Raw genomic sequence first — 13018 nt, 5'->3', positions numbered from 1 at the left:
TTTTTATTCTGGGTTCCACAATTGCAGCTCTTTTAGTTCATATTTATAGGTTTGGGATTTAGTTCCCATGATTCAATAAAGTATCATGACAGATGATCAGGAAGTATATTCATTCTCATCTGCACATTTCATTGAAATCAACCATCTCCACAAACTATAGCCATTGTGTTGAGCACAAATTACCAGTCTCTGCTTCCTTTTTCTTCCCACTTACCTCCACTAAGGTAAATGACTTTTTTTTCCCTGACAATGGAAAGTGTTAGGCTACCCTAGTTCTCCAGAATAGAAATTAATTGTTTTGAAACAGAATTGGGGGATTTGTATGTCTTCTTTCCAAAAAGGGCCTAAAAGCACTATGAAATTTAATTCAATACTCTCAAAGTAACTCTGCCTACCCAAGCAAGGGAAAATGCTGTAAATTAAAAAAAAAAAAAAAAAAAAAAAAAAAAAGAAAAAGAAAAGAAAAAAGAAAATCTTGTTACACTCTTTCCACTTGACCAGTATTTGCATAGCTAAGGATACTACCATAAATGGATTTGCATAATAAAGCTTTTATTATTGAAAGATGACTTTCAATATCTACTTATGGATACAATGTCTAGAATTCTTCCTTAAGAGGATACTTTTCATAATTTCAAACTGTGATAAGTGACCTAAAAGACAAGTAAACGATGTTGCAATGATTTATATCAAGGGCAGTGATCTCATCTGGAGGATGAGGGAAGACCAGAAGTGAAATTAAAGAAGTATACTTTGAATTGAGGTTTGAAGATGAATAGTACCTAAAATAAGTTGAATAAGAGGGCTAGATGTGATTTTAAGCAGTGACTGCATATTATAATCACCTAGGGATCTCTTAATCTATTAATGGCAAACCCCATCATAACAAGGATCAATTGAATATCATGTAATGGGAAGAAGGATACTGGCATTTTTCAATACCAGAATGAAAGGGGAGTAGGTGAACTTGGAAAGAATGGTGAGGGTTAAATAATTACTTCTAGTAGTAGACTTTTGATGATTTTCTTAAGAAAAATGGGAAACCACTGAATAATTTTAAGCAGGGCAGGATCATGACCATATTTGTTTTCTAAGAACATACCTGGGATTGCTGAGAAGACCATAGATTTGAAGAGCATGACTGGATGTACAGACATCATGGCTGGCATTAGAGAAGGAGAGAAAGAAGTAGATTTGTTAAATACGGAACTTAAAATGTAGATACTCAGCGTTTTGGTTATGATAGGAAAAGTGAAGCAGATCTGAAGGATGACTTGGGACTGTGGCTTGAGCAATTTCTTTATTCATTCAGGGAACATTAATGAAGTAACTATTATATGCCACATTCTGGGGATAAATGAGAACAAAGATAAAAATGGGCAATATTCCCATGGGAGCAGAGAAACCATAAACATACAAGAAAAATGGCTATTATTAAAACAATAATTTAGGGGTGCTTGGGTGGCTCAGCTATTTAAGTGTCCGACTTCGGCTCAGGTCATGATCTCATGGTTCATGGGTTCAAGCCCCACGTCAGACTCTGCACTGACAGTATGGAGCATGCTTGGGATTCTCTCTTCTACCACTCTCTCTCTTTGCCCCTCCACTGCTGTCTCTTTTCCCCTCTGTCTTTCTCAAAAATAAAAATTAAAATTTTTTTTCAAAATAAAAAACCAGAATAATTTATATAGGGACTGTGGCTAGGTAGTTATTTTAGCATGGGAGATTTGAAAGAAAGTGCTCTAAATGAAAAGGAGTCCATCATGGGAAGATAAGGAGGCAGAATGCTATCTGCAGAAGGAATAGCCAGTATGATTCTACTGTTGACCAGAAGAGAGCTAATTTGGGGAGAAAGTGGGATAGGGTTATGGGAGTAAAGATCATAAGATAGTAATTGAGGGACCCTTGACAAGTACAAGTAGAAAATGTTTGAAATCGGGCATCAGAGGGAAGATGGCGGCGTAGGAGGACGCTGGGCTTACCGCGCGTCCTGCTGATCACTTAGATTCCACCTACACCTGCCTAAATAACCCAGAAAACCACCAGAGGATTACCAGAACGGAGTCGCCGGAGCTAAGCGCAGACGAGAGGCCCACGGAAGAGGGTAGGAAGGGCGGCGAGGCGGTGCGCGCTCCACGGACTGGCGGGAGGGAGCTGGGGCGGAGGGGCGGCTCGCCGGCCAAGCAGAGCCCCCGAGTCTGGCTTGCAAAGAGCGGAGGGGCCTGACGGACTGTGTTCCGACGGCAAGCGCGACTTAGCGTCTGGGAGGTCATAAGTTAACAGCTCTGCTCAGAAAGCGGGAAGGCTGGAGGACAAAGGGAAGGAGAGCTGCTGAGCCCCCGGACGACAGAGCTCAGTTTGGTGGGGAACAAAGGCGCTTGCCAGCGCCATCTCCCCCGCCCATCCCCCAGCCAAAATCCCAAAGAGAACCAGTTCCTGCCAGGGAACTTGCTCGCTCCGCGCAAACACCCAACTCTGCGATTCTGCGGAGCCAAACCTCCGGCAGCGGATCTGACTCCCTCCTGCTGCCACAGGGCCCCTCCTGAAGAGGATCACCTAAGGAGAAGCAAGCTAAGCCTGCCCCTCCTGCCCCTGTGCACCTTGCCTACCCACCCCAGCTAAGACGCCAGATCCCCAGCACCACAAACCTGGCAGTGTGCAAGTAGCCCAGACAGGCCACCCCACCCCACAGTGAATCCCGCCCATAGGAGAGGGGAAGAGAAGGCACGCACCAGTCTGACTGTGGACACAGCGGTGGGCTGGGGACAGACATCAGGTCTGACTGCGGCTCCGCCCACCAACTCCAGTTATACACCACAGCACAGGGGAAGTGCCCTGCAGGTCCTCACCACGCCAGGGACTATCCAAAATGACCAAGCGGAAGAATTCCCCTCAGAAGAATCTCCAGGAAATAACAACAGCTAATGAGCTGATCAAAAAGGATTTAAATAATATAACAGAAAGTGAATTTAGAATAATAGTCATAAAATTAATCGCTGGGCTTGAAAACAGTATAGCGGACAGCAGAGAATCTCTTGCTACAGAGATCAAGGGACTAAGGAACAGTCACGAGGAGCTGAAAAACGCTTTAAACGAAATGCATAACAAAATGGAAACCACCACGGCTCGGATTGAAGAGGCAGAGGAGAGAATAGGTGAACTAGAAGATAAAGTTATGGAAAAAGAGGAAGCTGAGAAAAAGAGAGATAAAAAAATCCAGGAGTATGAGGGGAAAATTAGAGAACTAAGTGATACACTAAAAAGAAATAATATACGCATAATTGGTATCCCAGAGGAGGAAGAGAGAGGGAAAGGTGCTGAAGGGGTACTTGAAGAAATAATAGCTGAGAACTTCCCTGAAGTGGGGAAGGAAAAGGCATTGAAATCCAAGAGGCACAGAGAACTCCCTTCAGACGTAACTTGAATCGATCTTCTGCACGACATATCATAGTGAAACTGGCAAAATACAAGGATAAAGAGAAAATTCTGAAAGCAGCAAGGGGTAAACGTGCCCTCACATATAAAGGGAGACCTATAAGACTCGTGACTGATCTCTCTTTTGAAACTTGGCAGGCCAGAAAGAATTGGCACGAGATTTTCAGTGTGCTAGACAGAAAAAATATGCAGCCGAGAATCCTTTATCCAGCAAGTCTGTCATTTAGAATAGAAGGAGAGATAAAGGTCTTCCCAAACAAACAAAAACTGAAGGAATTTGTCACCACTAAACCAGCCCTACAAGAGATCCTAAGGGGGACCCTGTGAGACAAAGTACCAGAGACATCACTACAAGCATAAAACATACAGACATCACAACGACTCTAAACCCATACCTTTCTATAATAACACTGAATGTAAATGGATTAAATGCGCCAACCAAAAGACATAGGGTATCAGAATGGATAAAAAAACAAGACCCATCTATTTGCTGTCTACAAGAGACTCATTTTAGACCTGAGGACACCTTTAGATTGAGAGTGAGGGGATGGAGATCTATTTATCATGCTACTGGAAGCCAAAAGAAAGCTGGAGTAGCCATACTTATATCAGACAAACTAGACTTTAAATTAAAGGCTGTAACAAGAGATGAAGAAGGACATTATATAATAGTGACAGGGTCTATCCATCAGGAAGAGCTAACAATTATAAATGTCTATGCGCCGAATACCGGAGCGCCCAAATATATAAAACAATTACTCATAAACATAAGCAACCTTATTGATAAGAATGTGGTAATTGCAGGGGACTTTAACACCCCACTTACAGAAATGGATAGATCATCTAGACACACGGTCAATAAAGAAACAAGGGCCCTGAATGAGACACTGGATCAGATGGACTTGACAGATATATTTAGAACTCTGCATCCCAAAGCAACAGAATATACTTTCTTCTCGAGTGCACATGGAACATTCTCCAAGATAGATCATATACTGGGTCACAAAACAGCCCTTCATAAGTTTACAAGAATTGAAATCATACCATGCATACTTTCAGACCACAATGCTATGAAGCTTGAAATCAACCACAGAAAAAAGTCTGGAAAACCTCCAAAAGCATGGAGGTTAAAGAACACCCTACTAACGAATGAGTGGGTCAACCAGGCAATTAGAGAAGAAATTAAAAAATATATGGAAACAAACGAAAATGAAAATACAACAATCCAAACGCTTTGGGACGCAGCGAAGGCAGTCCTGAGAGGAAAATACATTGCAATCCAGGCCTATCTCAAGAAACAAGAAAAATCCCAAATACAAAATCTAACAGCACACCTAAAGGAAATAGAAGCAGAACAGCAAAGGCAGCCTAAACCCAGCAGAAGAAGAGAAATAATAAAGATCAGAGCAGAAATAAACAATATAGAATCTAAAAAAACTGTAGAGCAGATCAACGAAACCAAGAGTTGGTTTTTTGAAAAAATAAACAAAATTGACAAACCTCTAGCCAGGCTTCTCAAAAAGAAAAGGGAGATGACCCAAATAGATAAAATCATGAATGAAAATGGAATTATTACAACCAATCCCTCAGAGATACAAACAATTATCAGGGAATACTATGAAAAATTATATGCCAACAAATTGGACAACCTGGAAGAAATGGACAAATTCCTGAACACCCACACTCTTCCAAAACTCAATCAGGAGGAAATAGAAAGCTTGAACAGACCCATCACCAGCGAAGAAATTGAATCGGTTATCAAAAATCTCCCAAGAAATAAGAGTCCAGGACCAGATGGCTTCCCAGGGGAGTTCTACCAGACGTTTAAAGCAGAGATCATACCTATCCTTCTCAAGCTATTCCAAGAAATAGAAAGGGAAGGAAAACTTCCAGACTCATTCTATGAAGCCAGTATTACTTTGATTCCTAAACCAGACAGAGACCCAGTCAAAAAAGAGAACTACAGGCCAATATCCCTGATGAATATGGATGCAAAAATTCTCAATAAGATACTAGCAAATCGAATTCAACGGCATATAAAAAGAATTATTCACCATGATCAAGTGGGATTCATTCCTGGGATGCAGGGCTGGTTCAACATTCGCAAATCAATCAACGTGATACATCACATTAACAAAAAAAAAGAGAAGAACCATATGATCCTGTCAATCGATGCAGAAAAGGCCTTTGACAAAATCCAGCACCCTTTCTTAATAAAAACCCTTGAGAAAGTCGGGATAGAAGGAACATACTTAAAGATCATAAAAGCCATTTATGAAAAGCCCACAGCTAACATCATCCTCAACGGGGAAAAACTGAGAGCTTTTTCCCTGAGATCAGGAACACGACAGGGATGCCCACTCTCACCGCTGTTGTTTAACATAGTGCTGGAAGTTCTAGCAACAGCAATCAGACAACAAAAGGAAATCAAAGGCATCAAAATTGGCAAAGATGAAGTCAAGCTTTCGCTCTTTGCAGATGACATGATATTATACATGGAAAATCCGATAGACTCCACCAAAAGTCTGCTAGAACTGATACATGAATTCAGCAAAGTTGCAGGATACAAAAGCAATGTACAGAAATCAGTTGCATTTTTATACACTAACAATGAAGCAACAGAAAGACAAATAAAGAAACTGATCCCATTCACAATTGCACCAAGAAGCATAAAATACCTAGGAATCAATCTAACCAAAGATGTAAAGGATCTGTATGCTGAAAACTATAGAAAGCTTATGAAGGTAATTGAAGAAGATTTAAAGAAATGGAAAGACATTCCCTGCTCATGGATTGGAAGAATAAATATTATCAAAATGTCAATACTACCCAAAGCTATCTACACATTCAATGCAATCCCAATCAAAATTGCACCAGCATTCTTCTCGAAACTAGAACAAGCAATCCTAAAATTCATATGGAACCACAAAAGGCCCCGAATAGCCAAAGTAATTTTGAAGAAGAAGACCAAAGCAGGAGGCATCACAATCCCAGACTTTAGCCTCTACTACAAAGCTGTCATCATCAAGACAGCATGGTATTGGCAGAAAAACAGACACATAGACCAATGGAATAGAATAGAAACCCCAGAACTAGACCCACAAACGTATGGCCAACTCATCTTTGACAAAGCAGGAAAGAACATCCAATGGAAAAAAGACAGTCTCTTTCACAAATGGTGCTGGGAGAACTGGCCAGCAACATGCAGAAGGTTGAAACTAGACCACTTTCTCACACCATTCACAAAAATAAACTCAAAATGGATAAAGGACCTGAATGTGAGACAGGAAACCATCAAAACCTTAGTGGAGAAAGCAGGAAAAGACCTCTCTGACCTCAGCCGTAGCAATCTCTTACTCGACACATCCCCAAAGGCAAGGGAATTAAAAGCAAAAGTGAATTACTGGGACCTTATGAAGATCAAAAGCTTCTGCACAGCAAAGGAAACAACCAACAAAACTAAAAGGCAACCAACGGAATGGGAAAAGATATTTGCAAATGACATATCGGACAAAGGGCTAGTATCCAAAATCTATAAAGAGCTCACCAAACTCCACACCCGAAAAGCAAATAACCCAGTGAAGAAATGGGCAGAAAACATGAATAGACACTTCTCTAAAGAAGACATCCGGATGGCCAACAGGCACATGAAAAGATGTTCAGCATCGCTCCTTATCAGGGAAATACAAATCAAAACCACACTCAGGTATCACCTCACGCCAGTCAGAGTGGCCAAAATGAACAAATCAGGAGACTATAGATGCTGGAGAGGATGTGGAGAAACGGGAACCCTCTTGCACTGTTGGTGGGAATGCAAATTGGTGCAGCCGCTCTGGAAAGCAGTGTGGAGGTTCCTCAGAAAATTAAAAATAGACCTACCCTATGACCCAGCAATAGCACTGCTAGGAATTTATCCAAGGGACACAGGAGTACTGATGCATAGGGGCACTTGTACCCCAATGTTCATAGCAGCACTCTCAACAATAGCCAAATTATGGAAAGAGCCTAAATGTCCATCAACTGATGAATGGATAAAGAAATTGTGGTTTATATACACAATGGAGTACTACGTGGCAATGAGAAAAAATGAAATATGGCCTTTTGTAGCAACATGGATGGAACTGGAGAGTGTGATGCTAAGTGAAATAAGCCATACAGAGAAAGACAGATACCATATGGTTTCACTCTTATGTGGATCCTGAGAAACTTAAGAGAAACCCATGGGGGAGGGGAAAAAAAAAAAAAGAGGTTAGAGTGGGAGAGAGCCAAAGCATAAGAGACTGTTGAGAACTGAGAACAAACTAAGGGTTGATGGGGGGTGGGAGGGAGGAGAGGGTGGGTGATGGGTACTGAGGAGGGCACCTTTTGGGATGAGCACTGGGTGTTGTATGGAAACCAATTTGACAATAAATTTCATATATAAAAAAAAAAAAAAAAAAAAAAGAAAATGTTTGAAATCTGTACTAGGGCCCAATGAGGAGTCTGAACCGAAGGTAAATGCTTTAGTCTTTAGAGTGCAAATGGTAATATAAGCCATGTATGAGGATGAAACCACTAGAGAGAATGAGGAAAAAAAGGAGTGTAGGAGTGAGCCTGTAAAAGGTAGGAGGGAAGAAGAAACACTTGCAGGAGTTGGAGGGAGGTGGAAGAGGCAGAGATGATGAGGAGTCACAGGGAGAAGTGGTTAGCAGGGGTAAAATACTGCCAAGTAGCCCAGGAAGACAAGAAAGAGGCTGGTTCCATTGGAAGTTGTGGAGAACTTTCGCGAAAGCAATGAGAATCACCTCTCTGGAGAGATGACACACAAGCAAAAGGGACAACGTGAGTTGAAGAGTGATGAGGCAGCAGGAAAACAGGCAGCAGCAAATGTCATCACCTTGCTCTGTGATGGGAGGATGAAGAGCAGCGTCCACAGAGGGGAAAGAGCTCTCATGAGGTTTCGCTTCTCTCTTTTTTCTTATATGAGATGCTTAAATGATGGTGGGAGCATCCGGGAAAGAAAGGTGGAGACAGGAAGGAAAGCAGGAGGGGGAGGAAAACAAAAGGCTTACAACAGGAAGACAGGGGAAATGAAATTGTGAGCCTGTCAGCAAGTATCAGACTTGTTACTGAAAAGTAGGAATATTTTTAAAAATTTTTTAATGTTTACTTTTGAGAGAGAAAGAGAGACAGAATGTGAGTGGGGGAGGGGCAGAGAGAGAAGGAGACACAGAATCAGAAGCAGGCTCCAGGCTCTGAGCTGTCAGCACAGAGCCCGACACGGGGCTCCACACGGCGCTCGAACTCACGGACTGTGAGATCATGACCTGAGCCGAAGTCAGACGCTTAAATGACTGAGCCACCAAAGCACCTCACAAGTCCCCATTTTTAAAATTTACATTCACCAGAGCTAAGCACTGAGTCTGGCAGAAAAGAGGTTTCAAGTCCTCGTTATATTACGTGTTGATAAGGACAATTTCTAGACAAGCCCATCGTTAGTAGACAGTGATTCATATTCAAAGGCCATATGAATGAATAGGTGTATGGTTTGTATTTGTGTCCCAAGTACATTTCCAGATCATACGAGCAATTCATCGTCTTCTTAGACTTACTCGCATGAGCTACCACATTCTGTTTTCTTTCAGCTCTGTGCCACCAACTCGCAGAGAGTGACTTTGTAAAAACTCAATGTTTAAATTTCCTCTTCTCCGAAGAGTGACTATTCCACCTCTTGGAAAGTCTGGATGAAATAATGAAATAATAATGTGAAGTGTGAAGGTGGTGGGTGTGTTATTCCCTCCGAAAAGCCTGCCTTCATCAGAGAGAAACAGAATAGTGCCAGATTGGGAGCTTTGGACTCCAAGGGAGAAAGTAATCCTTCTCCCTGGCAACACCATCCCTTCACCAACCCCCTGCTCAGTAGCTGCAAGAAAATGCAACTACTTTTATTTTGTTTTAAGTAGAGGTATAACAAAAGAGAAATTAATTTGAGGAAGTTATAAAAGAAGACAGTTCACGCTGCTTGAGAAAGATCTATATATATTTAAAGTTAATACATACAAAATTAGAAATGTTCTAGCTGTATGTGCACTTAGCTTGACATTTCCCTCATTGATGGTAGAGTTAATGCAGAAACATCCCTCTAAAGCATCTCCTTTATTTAAGTGTATTAGGCTTTTTCACATCTTAAAGGTTGACAGGAATGAATTAATAATCAGTGCTATGCCAGCTCTTCATGATGCTAATTTGAATTCTGACATAGCACCGCTTCCAGAATAATTCTGGCTTATTTGCACTCTGTTTCCATCATCTCTGGGTTAGGTACAAGTTACATAGAAGGTGCACTCAAAATAAGTTAACTCACTCGTTCATCCATTCAACAAATGCTTAGTGAGTGACTACTGTGTGCCCAGCATAGAACTAGATGCTTGGTATACATAAATAAATAAAACGAAGATCCCTTCTTATATGGCACTTACATTAAAAAAAGACTCGCTATTAGGAGATAATAAATACTGTAGGGAAGAGATTAGACAAGGTAAGAAGGATGAGGCAAGGACAGGCAAGTCATAGCGAGTGACCAAATGAGAGCAGCAGAGTTAGTGAGGGGGAAAGTAGTAGGAGAGGGTGGTGAGCAAGATACTGAGTGTGCGACTCTAAAGGGCTGTGTAGGTCACTGACAACACTTTGGCTTTCACTCTGAATGAAATAGTTACATGATCTGAGTTACATTTTACAGAGCACTCCGGCCATTATGCTACGAGTAGATTATTGGGGGCAAGAATGTGTGAGCAAAGGCTCTGTTGGACAGCACTGCAGGAGTCCAGGCCAGAGATGATGATGGCATAGACCAGGGTGGGCGCTATAGAGAAGTGGAGAGTGATCAGACTCTGGCTGTATATTCTGTAAGGTAAAACAGATCAGGAACCATCTGGTAGTATGAAACCCAAGCTCTCCTGCTGTGGAGGTTAAACCCTCTAAGACCTCTCCCAACACATATGTCACTCACACGTTCTTCATGCTGTGACTCTATTCTGGCAACCAGCATACCTAGGCTTCAGGGACCATGATGCTCTGAAGGAGAATGAGATCTCCATTTGTACCAGAATAAACACTAGCTCCTGAAAAACTTTTTTTTTTTGGTCCCAGGAGCTGTCTGTTCAACAATAGAGACCCCTGCTTTCAAATTCACATGGAAACACTGGAGGGAATGCAATGATCAAATAGCAGTGCATTTCTCACAGGCTTCTTTATTCAGTCTTAAACCATTCTACACGTAGAATGTGTCAGTCTTGTATAGATTGGTTTTTTTCTGACTCATTCATTTTCATGGAGGCCTCACTTCCAGATTCTGAGGAAAATGCTGAAAAACAACCCACTTCTCCCAAGGAAAAAGCAGTAACATACAGGTGTAGGACAATTTAAATATATATAAAGGAAGAGATGTCTTCCAAAGAGATTATAGTCTACAGAAATACAGTTTTATTACAATTTATACCCAGTTGATATTATCCAAAAAATATTTAATTCTTCAGTAACTTGATCCAAGTCACTCTGCTTTAGAGTTTTCCCCAAATTACAGGTTACTGGTTTTGTACTTGTATAATTGAAAGTCCTGTTTTTGAAGGCTTACAAAACCAAAGGGTAAAGATGAATCTGATAGTGTTTTATAAGAAAAAAGAAAAAGAGAGTGCTGGACAAAGATTCTAGTGAAGTTTTGAAATTATCCATTAGTTTGGTTAGGGTCTGATATAAGAAGCCTGACCTCGACAGGAAATGAACAGATAACCTGTTATACTTGGGTACTTTCTATGTCTGGTCTTTCATAACACTCACACCAGCTCTGTGAGTTAAGATCATCGTCTCCCTTTGTCAGGAGAGAAAATAGAATCATAGAGGTTAGATAATTTTCTCAAGCTCACAGAGTAAAGTAAATGGTAAAGATGGAATTTGTACTTAAGTCTTTGTGATTCCAAACACTATGTTCTGTCTACCATACCATGTAATTTCTTCTAAGTAGGCAATTAGAATTGAAGAAATTTAAATTGTGCTTGGTAAGTGAAAGGCAAGTTGATATAACACCAGTGGCCAACACCATAATTTTAAAAGAAGAATCTTTTGAATATAAGAACTTTTGTATGGCTTAAGCAGGAAAAACTATAATAAAACATGAAATTCTTTCTTCACTTGCCTCAATGAAAGAGTCATTTAAATGCCTATGCTTTTTCTGTCTTAGATTTTCTTGATTCTATCACTTCTGCACAGAAACCTTTCAACCAAGTCTGGAATAGTCACTAAAAAGAACCTAGAGATAACATCATAATCGTTCTCCTTTCTCTTTCTAGCTGGGTAAAAAAATACATATTTTAAACAAATAGTTGTTTGAATAAATTAATGCTCACTTTAAAAAAATTTTTATGTTCATTTATTTTTGAGAGAGAGAGACAGCACAAACAGGGGAGGGGCAGAGAGAGAGGGAGACACAAAATCTGAAGAAGGCTCCAGACTGCAGGCTGTTAGCACAGCATCTGATGCAGGGTGCAAACTCAAGAACCATGAGATCATGACCTGAGCCTAACACACAGGCTTAACTGACTGACCGACCCAGGTGCCCCAAATTAATACTCATTTTAAAAAATTCTACACATTATTTTCTCAAGCAGAGCTAATGTGTATGACCTTGGTCTGAATTCAAAGGCCTGTTGATATTTGACACATAACTATGTCTCCTTCTGTCATTGTCCATTTTATTCCCATCATTCTTTACCTAATATTTAAAACAAACATATTTGAAGTAAGAAAAGCCTTTGGAAACTGTACTTAAGGGCAAGGATCTTTTACTATTTTTCCCTTGATGATTTGCAAGCAAAATAGAAATACTTCAATAAGCTATCAGGGAAAAAATAATCCATGTTCCAAAATTTTGGAAATTTAGTTTACTTTTCACCATCTTGGATATTTTTAGCAAGTATATGCATATTAAAGTTTGTCAAAAGTCCTCCAGGGAGAAACTCAAAATTTTTGTGGCCATGAAATACCCTGCCTCTTTTTTTATAGTACTCCATAGAACAATAAACTTCGGCAAATGCTGGTGTGTAAAAGTGTCTGCCCAATGGCAATGATGCCCTACATATGAGTATTAGTCTGATGATTATCCCATGGCTCTCTAATAATACTTTTTGTATTATTATTTGTATTAATATTGGTAATACTCATTTGAAATATTGTTTGGGCAAACTTGTGAAATTAGCCACATCTAAAACATAGGGCTTCATGAATGTATGGATATGAAACATTACTTTAATTATAAAATATATATGATTTTAAATTAAACTGATAAATTTCTTCTATGCTTTTGAGATTTTAAGATTGTTATGTTTCTTGAGAAGTTCCATCTAGATAAAATTTATTTACTTTCATTTATTTAAAAAAAATTTTTAACGTTTATTTATTTTTGAGAGACAAAGAGTGAGTGGGAGAGGGGCAGAGAGGGAGACACAGAATCCAAAGCAGGCTCCAGGCTCTGAGCTGTCAGCACAGAGCCCAACCTGGGGCTTGAACTCAGGAATCTGAGCCCAAGTCTGATGCTTAACTGACTGAGCCA

At 40.3% G+C, this 13018-nt stretch overlaps 1 protein-coding gene across 4 annotated transcripts in view; it reads left to right on the top strand.

Annotated features, from left to right (window-relative positions):
• ANO3 (anoctamin 3) overlaps positions 1 to 13018 on the top strand; it is a 440478-nt gene that overhangs the window by 305248 nt on the left and 122212 nt on the right. The window lies entirely within an intron of this gene.

Source organism: Puma concolor, chromosome D1 (genome assembly GCF_028749965.1).
Source record: "Puma concolor isolate L17-30 chromosome D1, mPumCon1.1.hap2, whole genome shotgun sequence".
In the NCBI taxonomy this organism is placed as follows: Eukaryota; Metazoa; Chordata; class Mammalia; order Carnivora; family Felidae; genus Puma; species Puma concolor.
This window is presented reverse-complemented; position numbering and strand designations above follow the sequence as displayed.